Source organism: Sarcophilus harrisii, chromosome 2 (genome assembly GCF_902635505.1).
Source record: "Sarcophilus harrisii chromosome 2, mSarHar1.11, whole genome shotgun sequence".
In the NCBI taxonomy this organism is placed as follows: Eukaryota; Metazoa; Chordata; class Mammalia; order Dasyuromorphia; family Dasyuridae; genus Sarcophilus; species Sarcophilus harrisii.
The window spans coordinates 303,833,717-303,856,020 of record NC_045427.1 but is presented as its reverse complement, the minus strand read 5'-3'; positions in this window follow the sequence as shown (position 1 = coordinate 303,856,020).

Below are 22,304 nucleotides of genomic sequence, written 5' to 3'. Positions count from 1 at the left end.
TAATCTCTTTTTACATAGTTCCAAACTACTCCTGGTGAGAGACTTATGTTTGAAAAACTACAAAGGGGAAGCATGAAGAGGAGTCAGAAATAGGTGGGCACAGAAGTCAGTATTTCCTGTTACAATTGACTGCAAGGCTGTTTGGGGCCATCTTTGGGGTGCACAGCTCAGCCAAGTCAGGCAGTGACACCAGCAAAGGCTTCTGGGAGTGGGCAGACTCTGGGCCACTGGATGCTCCTGACTGGCTGCTTTCAGCAAACGGGGTTTACTACCATCCAGGCCCTGCCTCTGTTTGGGGTCCATTCCCCTTGCAGCTGGGTCAGGGTATGGCCCTGGTGGTTTGGAGAAGCTGCACACAAAGCAGATTTCCTCATGATCTTCTTGACAGAAAAAGCCTTAGGGGCTCCCTTGATGCTTTGGGGCACCAGCCCTCCTGGAAGGCTCTGGGACTGCTCGAGGCACAGCTTTCAGCTTCTGGGCCATCTGTGCCATGCTCTGAATCTTCCAGTTGGTGTGGAGGTGTCTAAGGCTGTGGAGGGAGGCAGTCTGTGGCAGAAGGTGTTCCTGTAATACTCTGTGACGGGGTCCCTGAAGTAGTCTTTTGCAGATCCGGCAGGTCAGGAGGTCCTGTAGGCCTTCTGACAGGCTCCGTCACTTTTTGGCCTTCCTCACAAGAGTGTCCTTGTTCTCCATGTTCTAAAGGCTGGAGTCCTCAGCTTCTATAGGGCGCTGCCTCTGGTTGGCTGGGCCCTGCCTCCAGGAAGGTTCCTTCTCAGCTTCGCTCTCTGGACATTTATATTGCCTCATTCTCCTTCTGAGGGACAGAGATTCTCACTTGGGGAAGTGTGGGAATCTCAAGGAAATAACACCTTTTCCTGAGGCTTAAAGTAGGATGCTTAACTAAAGTACTTTTACTAGTGGGTTTTTTTTTTTTTTACCCACCCACCCACTACTTTATCTTTTTTCAATTTCTCCTCTCTTTTTACCCAACTCACCCACTATACTCCAATAAAATTCTTCATTCACAAAAGGAAATAATCCCAAAGAGGAGAAAAATAGGAGTTTCATAATAGGCATGAAAAAGGAATTCACAAATCAATATAGATTTCTTGAATATTTTATTTATTTCTCAATTACATGTGAAAAGAATTTTTTTCTTTTCTTTTTTTTTTTTAATTATAACTTTTTATTGACAGAATCCATGCCAGGATAATTTTTTACATTATCCCTTGCACTCACTTCTGTTCAGACTTCCTTTTTCCCTCCCTCCTACCCCTTCCCCAGATGGCAAGTAGTCCTATACACGTAGGGTAAAAAAAGGAGTAGTTACTAAGAATCAGTGGGACTTCATCAAGAACAGATCATGTCATATTGAGCTTATTTACTTTTTCTGATAGGTTTATTAATCTGGTGGACCAGAAAAAAAGATGTGGTTACAGTTTACCTTTGTTTTAGTAAATGATTTGACTAAAATATTTCATGCTATGCTAATGGGAAAAGATAGAGAAAAGATATAGTCTGGATAGTAATACAATCTCTTTTTTTTTCTTTCCTTTTGGGGACAATCAGGATAAAGTAACATGTCCCGAGTCATGCAATTAGTAAGTGTCTGAGGCCAGATTTAAACACAGGTCCTCCTGAGTTCAGGCCTGGTACTATATCCACTGTGCCATCTAGCTGCCCCTTAGTAATACAATCAGTAGAATTTGGAACTGGTTGAATATCAGGTCTCAAGAGAGCCTTAAATAATTCAATACCTAATTGCCAGGAGGTCTCCAGTGGAGTGCCTCAGGGATCTGTGCCTGACTCTGTACTATTTAATATTATCATCAATAATTTAATAAAGATATAAAAGGACTGCTCATTATATTAACAGATGATACAAAGCTGGAAAAGATGATTAACATCCTTAAGGATATAGACAAAAATCCTAACAACAACAAAAAAACCCTTGGAAAGCTAGAGCACGAGACAATGTAATTATATGAAATTCAAATTAACTATAAGTATATACAAAACATCCATTTCTTTAGTCCAAGAATGGGGAAATATGGTTAGAAAATAGTTTGTCTGAAAAAATTCTACAGGTTTTGATGATTCTAAAAATTCATTAGTCAGTGGTAGCATGACCTAATATGGCCTTGGGCTTCATTGAGAGGAATGGCTTATACAGATAAGTAGATGGTTATTCCTCAGTACTCTAAACTAGCCAGATCCTATTGTATCCAGTTCTGAAGACACTGATAACCTGGAGAGCTTCCAGAGAAAGACAACCAAGATGGCAAAAGGTCTTGAGTTCATGTTACATATGGATCAGTTAAAGGATGCTGAGTTTAGGAAAGAGAAAACTAGGGAAGGAGGCTGAAGTGAGGAGGGTAGAATCTCTCACCATGACAGCTGTGTTCAAGTATGTGATGGACCATCATTTGAAAGAGGGACATGACTTATTCTGTTTGGCCCAGAGGGCAAAGCCAAGGTCAATGAGTAATGCTGAAAGAGATGAATTTAGGCTTGATGTTAAGAAGGCTTTCTTAATGATTGCTGTTCAGTCATTTTCAGTCCTGTCTGACTCTTTGTGATCTCATCTTGGCAAAGATAGTAGAGTACTTTGTCATTCCCTTCTCTAGCTCATTTTACAGATGAGGACATAGAGGCAAACAGGATTAAGTACTTGCCCAGAGTCACACAGCCTGGATTTGAACTCAGGAAATTAAGTCTTCCTGACTCTAGGTTCAATGTTCTATCTACTGTGCTTCTTAGCTGCTCTTCTTAATGATTACAGCTGTCTCAAAGTAAAAAAGGCTAGAAAAGCTTCTCTCTCATTAGAGATCTTTAAGAAAATATTTGTTAATTTTATCATAATGTCTCCATTATCTTTTAGGCATAGGTTGTATAGGATGGGTTGCTGAATCCCTTCCAAGTTCTCTTCCAATTCTGAAATTCTATGATTTTATGGCTCTAGATTTTAAACCGTCAAAGCTTAGAGAGATCTTAGCAATCATCTTGTTCAGTGGTTTCTAAACTTTTGTGATTGTACATTTCTATTAATGATTTTGAAGATAAAATTCCAAATAATTTCTCATTTACAAAGGCTATGCATGTAAATAAAATTATAAGTATATTCAAAAATTTAAAGGATAAAGATAGGTAAAGTGTTTGAAAATGCTATTTTATTTATTCCTAGTAAAACCCTTTTGTTCTCACTAAAATTCATGTTTTAAAATGAAATTTTAGCAGTTGCAATGTGATCTCATGTAACATAACAGAATGAATTGAAGCATTATTGAAGCAAATTGAAGACATTATTCTCAGTTCAGTTTATTTCAATTCAATTATTCCAATATTTCAATTCAATATTTAAAGAATGTAGTAGTTAAAAAGATTCCTCACAGATACATAGTCAATTTAAATGGAAGAAGTGCATTGTTAACTGTACTTACTAAATCACAGTATTTATTTTTTCAGTTCCACTTACTAATCATGCAAGGGTTTTTGTTGAAATTCAGTTAGTAAATTTCCATTTTCTCTGATGATGAAGGTTCTCTTGTCTATTAATCAGAAAGTGTTCCATTTTAATATTTTTAATAAGTGGGCTCAAAAACCACTGAAATTATTCATTTGGGAATTTTTTTAACAGATCAAAAATATAGACATGAGTAATTTTATAGGTGACATATAGGTACTAGTTATCCTGCAAATCATGTAAAAATATTTTAAGTTATAAAGGATAGGAAGGAAGTATGGTCAACAGCATTGAAAGGTATAGAAAGGTTGAGAAGAATGAGAGTTGAGAAAAGGCCATTAAGAGATCAGTGGTAACTTTGAAGTTGAGTGAGAAGTCACAAGTTAATGAAGCAATTGAGGCTCTGAGAATGGGAGGATGGTGGTGCTCTTGATGGAAATAGGGAATTTTGGAAGTGGGGCTGGTTTGGATGATAATGTAATGAGATTTTCAATGTAGACTGCAACTCATGCATGCTTCCTCCTCCTGTACTATTGATTCTCACTAAAAATGAAAAAGAATGGGGAGGGGTCTTGTTCACTGACCAGTGCCTAGCAGGGGTCCTCAAACTACGGCCCTTGGGCCAGATGCAGCAGCTGAGGACGATTATCCCCCTCACCCAGGGCTATGAAGTGTCTTTATTTAAAGGCCCACAAAACTTTGTTTTTGTTATTACTATAGTCTGGCCCTCCAACAGTCTAAGGGACAGTGAACTGGCCCCCTATTTAAAAAGTTTGAGGACCCCTAGGTTCTCAGAGGCCCTAGAGCATAAAGCCTACCTACTGAGACTCTGTGGCAGCCACAAGATGATCTAGGGGACAAGATTTGGAGATGTTGGAGGCAGAGGAAGGTTATGAGATTGTTAGAAAATTTCTCCTGTGCAGGATCTAGTAGCGAATGCCTGAGCCAGGTTTTTGTTATGTTATTGCCATGCCTTCAAAGGTAGAAAGGTGTGAAGTGAAGGCATTTTGAGTTGTAAAGACTGAAGAGAATGATATAGTTATGTTGGCCCATGATTGAATTTTGAAGAGAGGATGGGATGTGATCCATCTCCTCATCTTCCCATTGAGTAATTACAAACCCATCATGATCAGGACACAGATATAATTTTGCAGATCACCCATTTATCAGGTAGGGAAAGAGAAATGAGATGAGTTGTCCATGGTAACATAAGTCATTCATTTATCTAACAAAACTTTATTGAGTGCCTACAATTTACAAATGCCAAGCTATAACTAAAAGGTACTATAAAACATTCTCTTGTCAAAAGAGCACCAAATGCATCCTATAATCAAATTTTAAGACAAATTAAATTGATTAAGGTTGCACAGAGGAAAGGCCCCTTGAAGAGATTCAGAAATAGATGGTTTGTTTTATGAACAGAGAAGTCTGGGAGGAACTTACCAGGGGGTGAATTGCTGCTGTGATGACAGGAGTTATGATTACTAAGGGCTAAATTCAGTTGTTTCATTTGCTGAAAGAACATAAGAGCTATTGGTGTCCTGAGTCAAATCCTCAGTTTCCCAGTCCTAGTTAAGACTCTGGCTAGGTACTATGAAGCATTTACCATTTAAGAAACATACAATCAAATTACAGAGACAAAAAGTACACAAATAAAGGTAAGGCAAAACAGAAAAAGATGGTGTGCAAGGGATATGAGTGCTAGGAGGTTTCAGAGGAGGTCATTTTCTACCATGGCTTTTGAACTGGGTTGGAAATATGAAATATCAACATCCTGACACAGGGAAAAGGGCAACATGAACCAAGGCTTAGTTTACATATTAGCACAGGCAGTCCAACAGACACATATAAAATACAATAACAATGGTTATAAACAATGAGATCTTGATGAATGCAAAAAAAAAAAATGCCAGCAGGCTAGAGGAGGCTGTCAAATTCTGATTTCTCCTCTTGTTAATGAGTTCATTTCATTCTAGCTACAAAAGGCAAGAGGCTTAACTCTTATCTAAAAGCAGATTTTACCACTCCTAGTAGGATCAATTTAGCACCTCCTGTTTGCAAATGCTTAATCTCATTTTTAAAGATCTCTTGATCACTAATGAGCCAGAGGATCTTGTGGAGTTCGTCATCTTTCTGCCAGTTTTGGGACAGGGACAGAGTCAAAAATAAAAAAAAAGTCAAATATAAATCTGAGACCATGGAAGCTTCAGCTTCCATCATACCTAGAACCACATAGGAGCCATGTCGTATAGAAGCCCCAGAGTTAGAAGACACTTTTTTTTTTTATTTAATAGCCTTTTATTTACAGGTTATATGCATGGGTAACTTTACAGCATTAACAATTGCCAAACCTCTTGTTCCAGTTTTTCACCTCTTACCCCCCCACCCCCTCCCCCAATGGCAAGATGACCAGTAGATGTTTAATATATTAAAATATAAATTAGATACACAATAAGTATACATGACCAAACCGTTATTTTGCTGTACAAAAAGAATCAGACTCTGAAATATAGAAGACACTTTTGAGAGGGAGTGAAATGTATTCAGTTTATAATAAGTACTGCACTTAGTACTACACAGTACTAAGACCCAGAGGAGCTAAGTGATTTGCCTAAGAGTAAGTTCAAAATCTTGGTTTAGTGCTTTTCCTATGACACCCAATATTCATAAGTACAATATGAGAAAAGTGGCTTAGTTGTGCTGCTTTCTACATTTTGAAGACTAAGCCCATGCTCCTCCCAGCCTTCAGGTCACCTAGTTATGTCTCACTCAGTGCAGTTCACCGTGGCTCTCCCAGCTTCCCTCTTACTCTGCCTATTTCCTTGGATTTGATTGCTTCCATTTTCTGGGGTCATGGATCAGAGCTCTATCTGAAACCCTCTGCTTTGGCCTGGCCACGGGATCCCTGTAGGGAATCTATCACTAGAGGTCACTCTTTATCTGTTTGTGTTTGTCCAGAGGGTCACACCAGAAAGATGCTCTTGCTACCAGAACAGATTATTCCTTATTCCTTAGTATATAGAGGCCCCTGAACTGTAGACACTGAGCCCTTAGTTCTAGGTACTTCAAGTTCAAATCTCACTCTCCTGTCAGAGTATGTGTAGTTATAATTTGCTATTTTGTTTTGTCTTATTTTAAATATGTATATACAATAGTCTTTTGTTTTAAATATTTCTTTTGTACGTAGGAAATAAATAGCGGTCCTATATCTGGTTCGTAGTATACATTGACTATCTTTCTAATAGTTGTTTGGGGACACTCCAGTTGTGGTTCAAGCTTAATCTATAGATATTTTTTTCCCAGTAGCATCAGAGTGGGGATTTAATGCCTCAAAGAATGTGAGAAAAAGAGTTTGACCTTTCAGCATGTGTGAATCAGGCATATGGGTCCGTTAGTGGAATGGAAGAGCATGCAAATGTCCCTACCCCTTGAGCCTAGCAACAACTTTAAATCACTGGACTTACATTGAATATGAATGTGTTTCTCTTTAATTTTTAAAATAATAAAATTTAAGTTCTAGAAGAGATGAAAAAACACAATGTTGGTCTAAGGATGAGGAACAGGTTAAAATAACCATTACAAAGAAGGCTACCCTCTGAGCAGAACTTCCAAGGGTGGCAGATTTCTGCTGCTTCTGTCTGAAAGAGCGCAAGAAGGATGAATTCTTCTGGAAGTCATCAGACAAATCTTCAATAACCCTCAAACCTGATGTGTACTAAAATGAGAACTGAGGTAGAGAGTTGAAATCCAGTCAAAATACAAACTGTTCTATAAAGAGCTTTTTTAAGAACTCCCCATCAGCTGGTTAGATGAAAAGGAATTTAGATGAGGTCCCATTAAGGAAGAGAATTATCAGTTCTCAGAGGTTGAAGGAAATTTAGAGATCATTTATTCCAATTCTTACCTAAGTATTCATCTTTACCATAATATGCTTCACAAGCATACTATATCCAGCCTTCCCTTGAAGAATTTCAATGATGGGGAGCTCACTACTATTCAAGACAGCTCATTCCATTGTCAACTATTCTAATTGTTAGGAAAAATTCCCCACCTTGTAGCTAGAGATCTGCCTCTCTGTAACTGCCACTCATCTTTCCTTGTTTCGCCTTCTAGCAAACTGTCTAATCTTTCTTCCATAGAACAGCTCTTGAAATTTTTGATGACAGCAGATTGTTACTTCCCCAAACTAAATAACATCAGTTGCTTCAAATAATCTAGTTGCAGGGGTCCTCAAACTACGGCCCACGGGCGTAGCTGAGGATGTTTATCCCCCTCACCCAGGGCTATGAAGTTTCTTTTTTTAAAGGCCCACAAAACAAAGTTTTTGTTTTTAATATAGTCTGGTCCCCCAACGGTCTGAGGGACAGTGAACTGGCCCCCTATTTAAAAACTTTGAGGACCTCTGATCTAGTGCCTTTGTTTCAACCCCCTGGCCATGGTCTTGTTAACATAGCAAGGAAGGTAGGGCAAATGGGCTATGGGAGTGGTTAGACAGCATCTGCAAGTAATATCCCTGAGAATTGTTTCAGGATCTATCCTGTGTTCTATCCATCAGTCAGTCAGTCAATAAACACTGAGTGCAAGGCACTGTGCTGAGCCTTGGGGATATGCGGAAAAGTCAGATAGTCTCTGCTCTCCTTGTTCAGTCATGTCCCACCCTTTATGATCCCATTTGAGGTTTTCCATTTCTTTCTCTAGTGGACCCATTTTATCTAGTAAATGGAGATAAGTGACTTGCACAGGGTCACAAATAAGGAAGTAGCTGAAATTGTATTTTAACTAAAATCTTCCTGACTCCCGTTCTTTCTGATTCTCTATCCACTGAGTTATCAGCTGCTTCTGTTCTTGAGGAGCCCAGAACTGAATGGAGAAGAAAACATGCAAACAGTCCATGTCCAAACATGCGGGATAAAATGGAGGGAGCAAAGGTTAGATACTAAATCCTGAGTAAGAAAGGGGAGAACCAGAAAAGACTTCCTGCAGAAGGTGAGATTTGAGGGAATCTGAATGATGGAAGTGATCATGGAGAACATGAGGTTGATTCCAGGCAACACATAAAAGCAAAAATTAGAGTTCCCTATGAGTGTGAGAGCACCGAATAAAAGACAGATGAGACAAGGAAGATAGAAGTAGAGCAGCAGGATCCCAGGTGTTGGGTTTCTCTCTGTCTCTAGGCTTGTTCCTTCAGTGCTGCTTTGCTCCCTCAGGAAGTCTTGTGTGCTGTGCTGGGCTGATAAGATGCCTAAGAGCTGAGGCACAGAAAACAAGAAGACATGGTCATGATAGATTTCTGTCCCAACCTCAACAGCACCTGTGTCTTTCACAGCATCTTCTGAGCCATACTACCTTCTTTATATAACTCAGATACCACATCCCACAGGATTTCCCTGATCTTGTCTATTAGTCTCTGCCGCTTTAGCTTGTTCCTGGCCCCCTCTCTTTCTTACTCATTCTCTCTTTCTCATTCACTCTCTCTCTCTCTCATTTTCTCTCCTCCTCTTCCTCTTCCTCTTCCTCCTCCTTGTTTCTTGTCTCTTCTCTATCCATCTCTTTTATTCCCTCCCTCCCTCTCTTTCTCTTCTCTGTATTTGTGTCTGTCTTTCTCTGTGCGTCTCTATCTCTGTCTCTCTATCTTTGTCTCTTTCCATCTCTTTCCTGTCTCTCGTCTCTCCATCTCTCTCCTTCCCTCCCTCCCTCTCTATTCCTTCTCTCTTTGTTTCTGTTTCTGTGTCTCTTTTTCTGTCTCTTCTTTTTCTATCTCTTTCGCTATCTTCTTTCTTTTCTCTCTTTCTGTTGTCTCACTCCTTCTCTCCCTCCCTCCCTCTCTGCCCCTTCTCTTCTCTGTTTCTGTTTTCTGTCTCTCTCCTGGCTCTCTCCTTTACTCCCTCCCTTTTCCCTTCTCTTCCTTTCTCTCTCCTTTTCCCCCTTCCTCCCCCTTCCCTCCCCCCAGTCTCTCAATTACTTTGTATATGCTTTATATTCCCTTACTTGTTGAATTAGCCCTGAGGGGTCTCAGGTTGCAGAATGAAAACTCTCAGACTATAATAGTTCTAATTAATACCTTTACTGAAAATCATCAAAGGAGATAGGAACAGAGCATACATGATGCAAAATAGGACCTAGTTGCAATTGCAATCGAAAAGGTTCCTTTTGCTTCAATCTGTCCCCTACAGAAAAGCTCATCCTAATTCCTGATTAACAGAATCCTACAGGAGGTGAGGATCTCATCAGGTCAAAAGAGCAATTACACTCCTTCCTTTGATTGCTTGATTCCCCCAAAGCTTGATGTTCAGAGCTCACTAGGGCAGTTGTCAAAAGATGGTCTACGTGATTTGTGGATTGATTGAGTGGATAAAACTGCTGGTAGATAGGATGAGGAAAACAGAACTCCATATCTCTAGATTCCTCCCCTGTCCTATATTTTGGTCTTATTTTTTCTGGACTTTCTCCCCACTTTTAGCCTTGTTTTACTGCTTTTTGTTATTGCTGATGAATTGTTTCATTTATGTCCGACTCTTTTTGGCAAAAATATAGGAGTGCTTTGCCATTTCCTCCTCCAGCTCAATTTACAGATGAGGAAACTAAGGCAAACAGTTGGGCAAACAAATTAAGTGACTTGCCCAGAGTCACACAACTAATAAGTATCCGAGGTCAGATTTGAACTCAGAAATATGTCTTCCTGATTCCATGCTTGACATTCTATCTATTGTGTCACCTAGTTGCCCTTCCTATTGAATACAATTTTCATATTCTGGACACTGTTTCTGTTGGTGTCACCTAAGATGGTATTAGTTTTTCTTTGCTTCCAGATCACAATGTTGGTGAAATCAAAATGTGACTGGAATAATGGAGTGAGAAAGAAGAAAGAGGGGAGAAAGACACACAGACAGAGAGAGAGAGACAGAGAAAGAGAGAGAGAGAGAGAGAGAGAGAGAGAGAGAGAGAGAGAGAGAGAGACAGAGGGAGAGAAAGAGAGAGAGAGAGAGAGGAAAAGGAGGAGGAGGAGGAGGAGGAAGAGGAGGAAGAAGAAGAAAAGAAAAAAAAGAATGATGTTTTCCCCAACTACATTTCTTTCTTCAAACTTAACCCCATTCATCCACTTGGTTAGTGTTTATTCCATGGTCAGGTAACAACAGTAATGGCACTGTTTAGCACAATGTCTGGCACATAGTAGGTAGTTAATGTTGAATAAATTGAACTCAATATCACTTTAATATCTATTAAGTAGCAACCCTAAGAGTTATATAATACAGATACATTATTATTCTTAAAGATAAGAAGACAGGTTCAGGAAGATTAAGTGAATTCCTCCATGCTATTTAACTCCGATGCAGGGATCCTCAAACTTTTTAAATAGGGGGCCAGTTCACTGTACCTCAGACTGTTGGAGGGCCAGACTATAGCAAAAATAAAAACTTTGTTTTGTGGGCCTTTAAATAAAGAAACTTCATAGCCCTGGGTGAGGGGGATAAATGTCCTCAGCTGCTACATCTGGCCTGTGGGCTGTAGTTTGAGGATAGCATGAACTTAAACTTAGATTTTCTGCCTCCAGATCAGTGTATTTTCAGCCTTATAATCTTTCTTCCCAAATAGAGCTCAACTGCCCAAGTTCTTAGCTACATCATTTCCCCCAAACCAGAAATTAGAGGTTTAGTCTTCTCCTTTCCTTCTTCCCTGCCTCTCACCCACCTGCTCCATATATCCTTCAGCTGATAAGATTTTTGTTTCAAACATACATCTCATTTGCCATTATATTTTTCCTTGATTGCACTTTAAAAAAAACCACACCTCAGCTTTACCTGACTTGTCTTACTCATTATGGGAGTGGCATTGGAGGAATGATGGAGACCAAATGTCATGGGGTGTGTGTATTTGGGCAGGGGGAGGGGGGGAAAGTGGCTCCTTCCACTTAGAAAACAGAGAAAAGTGAATAGGATGAAAAATACAGCAAAGAGAAACTAGGTTTGTAATATTTCCAGCTGATCATCCTACTACAAATGAGAGTGGAATAATCAAATCATAAGATCATGTAGAGCAGGAAGGGACCTTAAAGGCCTCCTAGTTCGACCACTTTGTCTTACAGGGGAGGAAACTGAGGCTCAGAGAAAGTAAATATTTTACTGAAGGTTACACAAATGTTTGATGAAGGTACATGAGAACGGCAGAATTTGAACTCAGATATTTTGAGTGTCAAGTGAGAATTCTTTTCACTGTACTTCTTTAAAGAATAACTAAAGGGATGAGGTTGACAGAATGAGATCATCCTCAATATAACACAGCTCCTCTTGATTCTTCATAGATGTCAGAAGCCCCGTGCAGAGACCATTGCAGAGCCTCATCTGAATCATTTAATCTGTTTTGACATCTGAGTTTCTTTGTACATTAAATGAGGAGAGTAATATCTGCCTGCCTGTTCCACAGTGTTAGTATGAAGAGCAAAAGGGATGGTGTGTGTGAAGGTTTTGAAAATTATGCAGATACTTTGCAGCTACAAAGCTATTTTTGCTGTCTATATAATGCTCTAAATCAGGGGTCCTCAAACTTTTTAAATAGGGAGCCAGTTCACTGTCCCTCAGACTGTTGGAGGGCCGGACTATAGTAAAAACAAAAACTTTGTTTTGTGGGCCTTTAAATAAAGAAACTTCATAGCCCTAGGTGAGGGGGACAAAGTCCTCAGCTGCCGCATCTGGCCTGTGGCTGTAGTTTGAGGACCCCTGCAAAATTATCTACAATCAGGCAAGGAATGAAGTTTTGAAAGGAGAAGTGGTTTTCTTTTACTTTGGTGACTTAAAAGAAACTTGACTCCTTGATCATAGTGATCCAATAAGTACCCATAAATCGAGCTACCTTCAGGGGTAGCAGACCAGGGTTCAAGAGCTGGCACCTCTACTTATTCCTTTTGTCTCCTCCTAAAAGAACATGAGTATAGCCAGGTGTTGGGGGGGGAGAAGGGGGGAGAGGGAAGAGGGGAAGATGTGGGATCAAGAAGCCTTATGATCCTGAGTTCAAATCTGACCTCAGATACTTGTTAGCTTTAGTGATCCTAGGCAAGTCAGTTTGCCCTGTTTGCCTCAGTTTCTCCTCTGTAAAGTGCTCTGGAAATGGAAATGGCAAACCACTCCCGTGTCTTTGCCAAGAAAACCCCAAATGCCGGACAGGACTGGACAACAAGAACTCTGCTGTATGACACTTGCATGGTTGGAGCTCCTTGACCTTAGAAGTAGGCAGCAAGATGTTGCAGTGGAGAAAGTACTGAGCCCTAGAGTTAGGAAGATCCAAATTCAAATCCAGCCTTGGACACCCACGAGGCAAGTCGCTCCATCTCTATTGCTTATTTCCTTAATTATAAAATAGAGATAATATTAACAGCTCCCTTTCATGATTGTTGTGAGGATCAAATGAAATATTTGTAAAATGCTTAGCACAGTACTTGGCACAGAGTACAAAATACCTGTTCTTCCCCTCCCCTCTTCCCCTCTTTCCTGGGCCTTGTGTTGACAGAGACAATTCTTGACAGTTTCCTTGCTCCAGACCCCTACTTAACAGTGACTTGTTCCCTGTCTCCTCAAAATGCTGAGGTTGGGAGGTGGTGGGGAGGAGGGATGCAAAGCCGGGTGGGAGTGAGGGCGACAGAAACCCTGTGTGATAGATTGAAGGAGACGAGACCATTCCCCGGCTGATGGCTGACACGCAGCAGCTGTGACAGGTGGCAATGTTTGTGCTCTGAACCTGCAATCTCAGCTAATGGGAAAGATTGAGGGGTCGGGAATAAGATGTGTCATGTTTCTTCAGCAGCAGCGGATGGAGATGCTGCTGGTGGGGAAGAAAGATAGCTAGAGTTTCCCCAGCTCCTCAGGGGAGGTGCAGAAACCTGCATCCCTTTCCAGTCCCTTGAGACCTCAGAAGGAGAATTTCCCTTTAGTCAACAGGAAGTTGTGTTTACTTAGCTAGAGTTTTCAAATACTCTCTCTTTGATAACTTCGGAGGTAAATCTTCTCCAAATGTTTGGTGAGATCATACAGGACTTAATAGAATCTCCCTTTTTGGCAACCAGTGGTAAAGTGGGGGAGAAATCTCCCACTAAATTTGAATTAGGCTTTTGGGCTTCAGCCTCAACCCCGATATTTGCCAGCCATGGTAAGCAAATATCTTCACCTCTTCTGGCTTCAGTTTCTTCATTTGTAAAATGGGAATAATAAAACTGAGCCACTACCCTTTTCACAGTGATCATGAGGAATACACTTTTATAAATTGGAGAGCTTGACTAAATAATTACCTTGATACCAGAAATGTCATTAGGTTGATAGTCCTGTGTAAAGGGTGAACTTTGGAGAAGTATACTTGAAAGAAGGTGTTAACTCAATGCAATCAATGAGACAATGGTTATCTAGTTTACATATACTTAGTACTTAGCATGGTGCTGTAATAGTTCTACAATTGATGTCATTGTAATGGGGTATTTAAACTGAGGACAAAGTCAGCCACAGACATTTTATCTTTGACTATCCTCATGGTGGCTCTCCTGCCTCCTGCACTATGAGGGACACTGACAGACTGCTGGAAGAAACTGGGGACAGTCAGACTGTGAGTCAGACTGCTGGAAGAGACTGTGGAGCAGACTGGTTCAGACTGGGAGACTGACTATTCTCGTGGTGATTATTCTGCTGAGATCAAGGCTGGTCCCAAGTCCCTCCAGAAAGCTAGCCCGAACATTACAGTCCTGGGTGGTCTGGAAAGTCCTATCTGTACAAATTCACAGAAGCTCATATCCAATGAATGCCTCTGAAGTAGAACTTTAGGAGGTTCACCTCTAAGTCACCTGTCTTCCTTCAGTCCATGTCCAGATTATTTTGGGGTGTCCTTCCTTTTTGGGGCAATGAGTCAGGGAGGCAGCCATTGGAAGAAAGCAGGTGATTGATTCCTTCAGCTGGTTCTAAGAGAGGGAAAAAAAGACTTGAGACTTTTACACATATAATAATTTTATAAATAGCCCAACCTGATAACAGTAGTGAGACAAATAGAGAGGACTGTTCCTCTCCTTTCCCATATTCCCACTCACTGCTTGCAAGTTATCCATTTACGACTTCTTTCTACTTCCAAAGCAGTCCTTTGTGGTCACTTTAACATGATTTCATCTGGCTGTAACTATTTGGGTGGGAAGGAGATACTGGGACCTGTAGGTGACTGCTGGGACCTGAGACTTCTTAGGTAGTTCAAGTTACACTATCCCTGACACAGACACTATGACTTTCAAATGGAACCACCAAGGATATTACCCTACAATTAACTTCTGGATTAGATATTGGTATCTCAGGACCTAGAGAAGTCCAGATCTCCTCACCTCTCCCTGCCACAATCCCCCAGTAGAGAGCTGACTATGCACTAAGAGAAACATTAATAAAAAAACAACAAAGAGAAATGTCTGTAAGTTCCTTCACCCAGCCCAGAAAGAGTGCCAGAAACCTACAGAGATTATGAGAGGAGACAAGGAAAGCTATGTAGGTATCCTTGACCAGGAGTTAGTGATAGATCTGCACTGAGGTATCCTGTACTCTAGTGTACTCTAGCAAGAAAAGGACCAGACCATTGGTCAAGCAACCCATGCCCAAACTACAATAGGAGAAAAGGCTAAGGGAGCATCTGGGAAGCAAAGTACATGGGGTCTTACAGGAGGTCCACTACCAGAGTAATTAATTTTTTCTGTTTGTGACTTGGAGTTATAGCAAGTGATAAAGTCAACTCCTGGTTTATGATTATGCAAAAAAGGAGGGTTACAGTCTTAACTTTAGGATTAGACAAGATTTCTCCACAGTAGCCAAGTATACAGGAAGGAGTAGAGTTTGAACCAAGCTCCAGATCTCAGAGAAAAGGAGGCATTATACAAAAATACCTAGTTGAAGTAAAGCCAGGGATATAAAATATGATGTTAAATAAGATAAGAGCTAGGAAGAAAAGACTGGGAAAGAATAGTTTGAACAGAAGTCAGTAAATTTTTGCTAAGGATTGTAGATCCTGAAAATTCAAATGAGTTAAACAGAAAGCAATGATTCTATTAGACAATATTGAAGACATATATTGAAAAAAATCAAAAGATAGAAAAAAGATAAGAGAAAATATAAGGTTTATATCACCAAAAACAACTAGCTTGAAAAACAAATTGAAGAGAGTCAAATTAAGATTCTTCAGAGTATCTGAAAAGCATAATTAAGATATAGCCTTGATAAAATATTCCAAGAAATATGACCAAAATTGGTCATAAGTTAAAAAAATATAAATTGGTCAAAATTATTACACCTAGAAGTCAAAATGAAAATAGAAAGAATCTACTAATGATTCTGAAACACCAAAATGAATATTATCTGCAGCATCACAGTTAAAACCTAGAGCTTCTAGATCAAATTAAAAATCTATAAACAGACAGATATAGGAGCCACAGTCAACATAACAAGATAGGGCAGTTACCACTCATAAAGAAAAACTTGAACTTCATGTTCCAAAAGGCAAAAGATAATAGCTTAAAATCAAGAAATACCCTAAAAAATTAAGCATAATACTATGGGGAAAACAAAACTTTATAGAAAACTTTCAAGTATTCCCAATCAAAATACCAGATTGAATAAAAACTGTGGAATCAAGAATCAAGACAAAGTTAAAAAGACATATGGACTTGCTCATTTGGAAGTGGCTATAATTTACTGGGGAAATAGAAACAAGTTTCCCTTCAGACTCAAAGGAGTTAAGACAAAAAGAGGAGCTGGGATTAGTTTTGTTCTGTTTTCATGCTCTTAAAAAGAGGAATGGAAGGGACAACACAAATATGGGAGAAAGGAAAAGAAATGAGAAAGAACCTGCAATTTCACATAATAGTGGTGCACAAGATTAAGATATATAAATGTGGAGGAAGAGGTATTAGAGAGGACGGCAAATGAAATTCACTTTCATTTGAACCAGACAAGAAAGATGAACACAGTTACATACACATAAAGAATTTGGTATAGAACTAGATTAAACACAACTAGAAAATAAATAGTGATAGAGAGATAGGAGAGGAAGACAAAGGAAAGACAAAGGAGCAGTGAAAAATTAGTCATGAGAAAAAAAATCCATTGTTGGAGCATAGAAGTAAGGGAAGAGTTAAAAGAAAGAGTAAAAATCTTTGATTAAGGATCAGGTGAGGGAAAGAGAAGAAAGGCAGCTGAATATAAACAGATCATAGACCACCACAGTTAAACATATTCCCTTGTTTTCACCACCTTCTTTATAAAGAGTAGGATGGAAGAGTAAAAAAGAAACGAAAGTACAAGAGGATAGGAAATTCACAATTACCATAATCTTAGGCATGAATAAGAGGAACGCATCTATAAAATGGAAGGTCATAGCAGAATAATAGAAAATGAAATACAATATTTTGTTGTTTACAAGAAACACTTGAAACATAAAGAGTTATACAGAATTAAAACAAGGTATTGGAGGAATATCTACTACTTGCGGTAAACTCAAAAAAGTTTTGGGGTAGTTTGATCATGATCTCAGATGAGTGACAGTAAAAACAGGCTTGACTAAGAGATAAACAGTGAATATATGGTATATTCATAGGCTCCAGAGATGTTCAAGTACTTCAATATCTATCCTTAATATATGTTCATATAAAATAGAATAGCATTTAAATATTTAAAAGAAAAGTTAATACTAACATGGGGAAATAGACAAAAAAATTATAATAATAGGAGGGCTCAATATGTTCCTCTTTAAAAAAAATTAATGAAATTGTAAATAAAAAAGAAATTAAAGACCTGAATGAAATTTTAGAAAAGTTAGATATTATAGATGCCTGGCAATTACTGAATGGAAATAGAAGAGTGCACAAATGGCTAAACTCTTTCAGAAACTGATTATATATTGTACCATAAAAATTACATAGAGAAAGAAGAAACTTTTAATGCATTCTTTAATGACCACAAGGCAATAAAAATTACACTCAATACAGAGGCTTTAAAGAGAATTAAAAATTAATTAAAGACTAAATTTAATTGTAAAGAATTGACAAGTCAAAGAAATGATCATCAAAATTACTCATAACTTCATCAAAGAAAATGACAATGAAACAACATTAAAAATTTTTGGGATTCAGCTAAAGCAGTTCTAATGGGGAGATTTGTCTTTCTAAATTTTTTTTCAGCAAAAGAACAAAAGATAATTGAATTGTACATGCAACAAAAAATAAAACACAAAGTTTTAAACTTCAATTAAACATCAGATTAGAAATTCAGGAAATCAAAGAACTGACTGACAGTCTTGAAAGCAAAACTCCATTGAATTGAGAAATAGAACTGAGCTGTTTAAAAACAAAAATAATTTCTAACACTTGAGGACTAAAAAAAGAACTCTCAAATAATATTCCACTCAAATATATAAGAACAAAACTGATAAATAAGATAAAATTGATTTATAGTTTAAAAAATAAAATGTTCACAATAACAACAATAACCCAATATCAGGAAAAGAAATTGAACAAATTATAAAAGAACCTCCAAAGAGGGAAAAACACAAATAAACTATAGGACTATATGGATTAACAGTGAATTCTATCAAAAATTCAAGGAATATTCCAATATTAAATAAGCTATCACAAAAAAATTAGAGAAGAAAAGATCCTACCAAAAATTTTATTTTAAAATAATCAGACATCATTATTTTAATATTCTCGGGAAAAAATCAAACCAAGTAAATTTCACATAAGCCAAATGAGATTTTATTTGTTTAAACGACCAGGAAACAGATTACTATGAAGACTTCTTCAGTTCTAAAAGGCACAGATTTATGTTTTTATAGGTTTAAAATGGGAGTGGATTAAACAAAAGGGAAAAAATGTGAAGAATGTCATAACATTTCGTGTTTTACATGTTTACATTTTTAAACTGTGATATCTATTTTTTGCATTCTAAAATGTTTTGCTTTGTAAATGTCCTTGTGATTTTCATAAGACTATTTTTGTCATTTTGATTCTAACTGTGAAGTCTATTTCAATAAAATATTGATTTTATTCTTACTTTTATAATACAAATATGATCTTGATATCTAAACTGAAGAACTAAAAAGCAGAGAAAGAAAATTATAGATCAACATCTCAAATTAATATAGATGTAAAAGTATTAAATACAATATTAACAAGAGGTCTACAATGACATATCCAAAAGTTTATATTACAACCAATCTGGATTCATATCAGGTTTGGTTCAGTATAAAGGAAAATTATAAACATAGCAGACTATATGAATAGAAAACATCACAAAGACCACGTGACAGCATCAATAAATGCTGGAAAAGCTTTTGTCAAAATTCAATACCTATTTTTATTCTACTTGATTTTGAAAAGAATAATAATTTAGACTTTAATTGTCTAAAAGCTTTGTTGCTTTTTAACTTATTGAAGCAAAAAACTTTCCTTAATATAGCAAATAGTGCTTACTAAAATTAATGGACATAGTATAGGTAAAGGAAAAAAGCTAGAGATCTTTCCAGTAAGATCAGTATTATAGCAAAGATGTTCATTAACTCTCTATTGATGTAGCACTAGAAATGCTAACTATAGTAATAAGACCAGAAAAATAACTGAAGAAATGTTGAAAAAGAGGAAACAATAATTATCACTTTTTGCAGATGATATGCTATATCTATAGCACCTTAAAATGAAGTAAAAGTTAGTTGAAATAATAACTTCAGCAAGTTACAGGATAGAACATTATTCCATAGAGATTGGTAGTATATATAAAACCTACCAAACCTAGTGGAATAAATAGCAAAAGAAATTCCATTAAAATTAAGAATGAAATATATAAAATGTTTGAGAATCTGCCTATCAAGGCTCATGTAGGAACAACATGCATGCAGCTACAAAATAGAAATAAAAACATCTTAATAATTGGAGAAATATTAATTGTATTTGGTTAGGCCTTGCCAATATAATAAAAATGACAACGCTACCTAAATAATTTACTTTTTTCCGTTTTATACCAAGCAATATATGAAAGAATTATTTGAATGTTGGAAGGGATGTGGGAAAATTGGGACACTAATACATTGTTGGTGGAGTTGTGAAATGATCCAGCCATTCTGGAGAGCAATTTGGAACTATGCCTGAAGGGCTATAAAACTGTGCATTCCCTTTGATTCACCAATACTACTACTGGATCTGTATTACAAGGAAATTATAATGGAAGGGAAAAGACCCACTTGTGCAAAAATGTAGCAGCTCTTTTTGTGATTGTAAAGAATTGGAAAGTGAATAGATGTCCATCAATTGGGAATGACTGAATATATTATGGTATATGAAAGTAATGGAATATGATTGTTCTATAAAAATGATGAACAAGCTGATTTTAAAAAGGCCTGGAAAGATGGACACAAACTGATGCTGAGTGAAACAAGTAGAACCAGTGACACATTGTGCACTGTAATATCAAGTTTGTGCATAGTTCAACTATGAAAGACCTGGTTATTCTCAGTGGTTCAGTGATCCAAGGCAATCCCAATAAACTGCAGAGAGAAAATGCCATTTACACCCAGAGAGAGAACTATGGAAATTCCATATAAATCAACACATACTATATTTGTAGTTTCCCCTTTTCTTCTGTTTTTTTCCCCTCTTTCCTGGTTTCTCCCTTTTGTTCTGATTTTTCTCTTCCAACATGATTCATAAAAAATGTGTATTAAAATTAATGTACATATATAACCATAAAAATAAAGAACAAAATAAAAAAACGATGCTTTAAAAAAATAAAGTTCTTATAGAGGGAAACAATAAAAGAATATAGAAAAAAGATAGTCTACCAGTATCATTTAATGAACTATACTGAAAAGCAATAATTGTCAAAACAATTTGGTTTTCCCTAAAAATAGAGAGGTTGTTAAGTAGAACAGATTAGCTATATAACAGATGTGTGTTAATGAACATAATAGCAAAATACTCAATAAGCGCTGATAATTAGTGAAATTAAAACAACTCAGGTTCTATCTCACACCCATAATATTGACAAAGATGACAAAAAAGAAAAATGACAATTGTCGGAGGGATTTGGAAAATAGGTCACTAAAGTGCTGTTTGGTAAAGATATGAATTGGACCTGTCATTCTAGAAAGCAATTTAGAACATTACCCCCAAATTCACTAAACTGTACAAACTCTTTGACCTAGAAATACCACTACTAAGCCTGAATCACAAATAAATTTAAAAAAAGATATAAAGGGGTGTGTGTGTATGTGTTTATATGTATACATACATATATAATTTTATACACATACGCATATACTTGTTCATTTATTTCGGTCATGTTTGACTCTTCATGATCCTATTTGGGGTTTTCTTGGCAAAAATATTGGAGAAATTTGTCATTTTTTTTCCAGCTCACTTTTATAGATGAGGAAACTGAGGCAAACAGGATTAAGTGACTTGACCAGGGTCATACAGCTAGTAAGTATCTAGGCTAGATTTTAACTCAGGGAGATGAATCTTCCTGACTTTTTATCTATTGTGTCACCTAACTCTTTCTGTATTCATATATATATGTATATGCATATACACAGGTATGTATATATGTATATATATTACATATATTTGTTCTTTTTTATACAATAAAGAACTGGAAATTAACAACTGAGTTAAATTAAAATTATAGCATATGAACACAATGGAATATCATTGAGCTTGCAATGCAAAAAGTAATAGCTTCAGAGAAACCTAAGACGTTAATGAAATAGTGTGGAGTGAAGTAAGCAGAATTAGGAAAACAATTTATATTAGGATCCAGCAAACTATGATCTGAGGACCAAATCTGGCATGCTGTCGATTTCATTCTTAGCTTTTGGATAAGAGACAGGTGGAAAACCAGATTTGACCCACCGGCCATAGGTTGCTGACCCCTGATTTATATAAAGACCATCACGTGGTAAATAAAACAACTCTAAAAGACCTTAGAACTATGATCAGTACAATACAATGATAAATGCAGTGACTGACCATAATTCCAGGAAACCAATGATGAAGCATGCCATCTGCTTTCTGATAGAGAGATACACTTACTGTGCAAAATGAAACATTTTCCTAAATGTGGGAATTTGTTTGCTTGACTATGAATATTTGTTACAAAGATTTCTTTTTTCTTTTCTTTTTTTTCAGTTTAGGGGGTAGGAGAGTAATGATAGGACCATCACAAATGATGAAACAAATTCTTCTAGAATCAAGTCATAGATACCCATTCACTTGTAATATGACATCTCTATTGTGTTACTGGTGGATATGTAACATCTATACTATGTTATGTGGTCAGTGTATCCTAGCTATGCTGAATGATGCACGGCAGGTGTGTTTTATTTGTACTGCTTGTTTGGAAAGGTTGTGTTATTGTCTATACTGGCTGATATGTGACAAGTGTCTTTTTTCCCTCCACCTGGAGCAGCATTTTTCATACCAGGCTTGCCCGCCTGCCTGAAACAGTTGATCCTCTCTGTTTTGGAACTTTGCCTTGGGGCTGAGATTTCCTGATTAAGTGAATGGGTGACTGGAAACTCCCTCCTTCCACTATATGCAGTCAGTCCCTGAAACTGTAATGCCTTCTCTGGGGCTCACTCTCTCAATTTACACTGGCTTATGAGGTCAGATTCCTAAAGGGGAACTATTTTTCCACTCACAGTTCTAGTCGTAACCCTGAGAAGTTTTGCCTTATGACACTGTCACTTACAGTAAGCCATTGGTCCCTTAGCCAGAGAGAGCTGAATGGGCCTTCCCTTACCATATACTCACTCGGCCATTTTAAAAGTCCTAGTCATTTTTTAGGATGTGGCA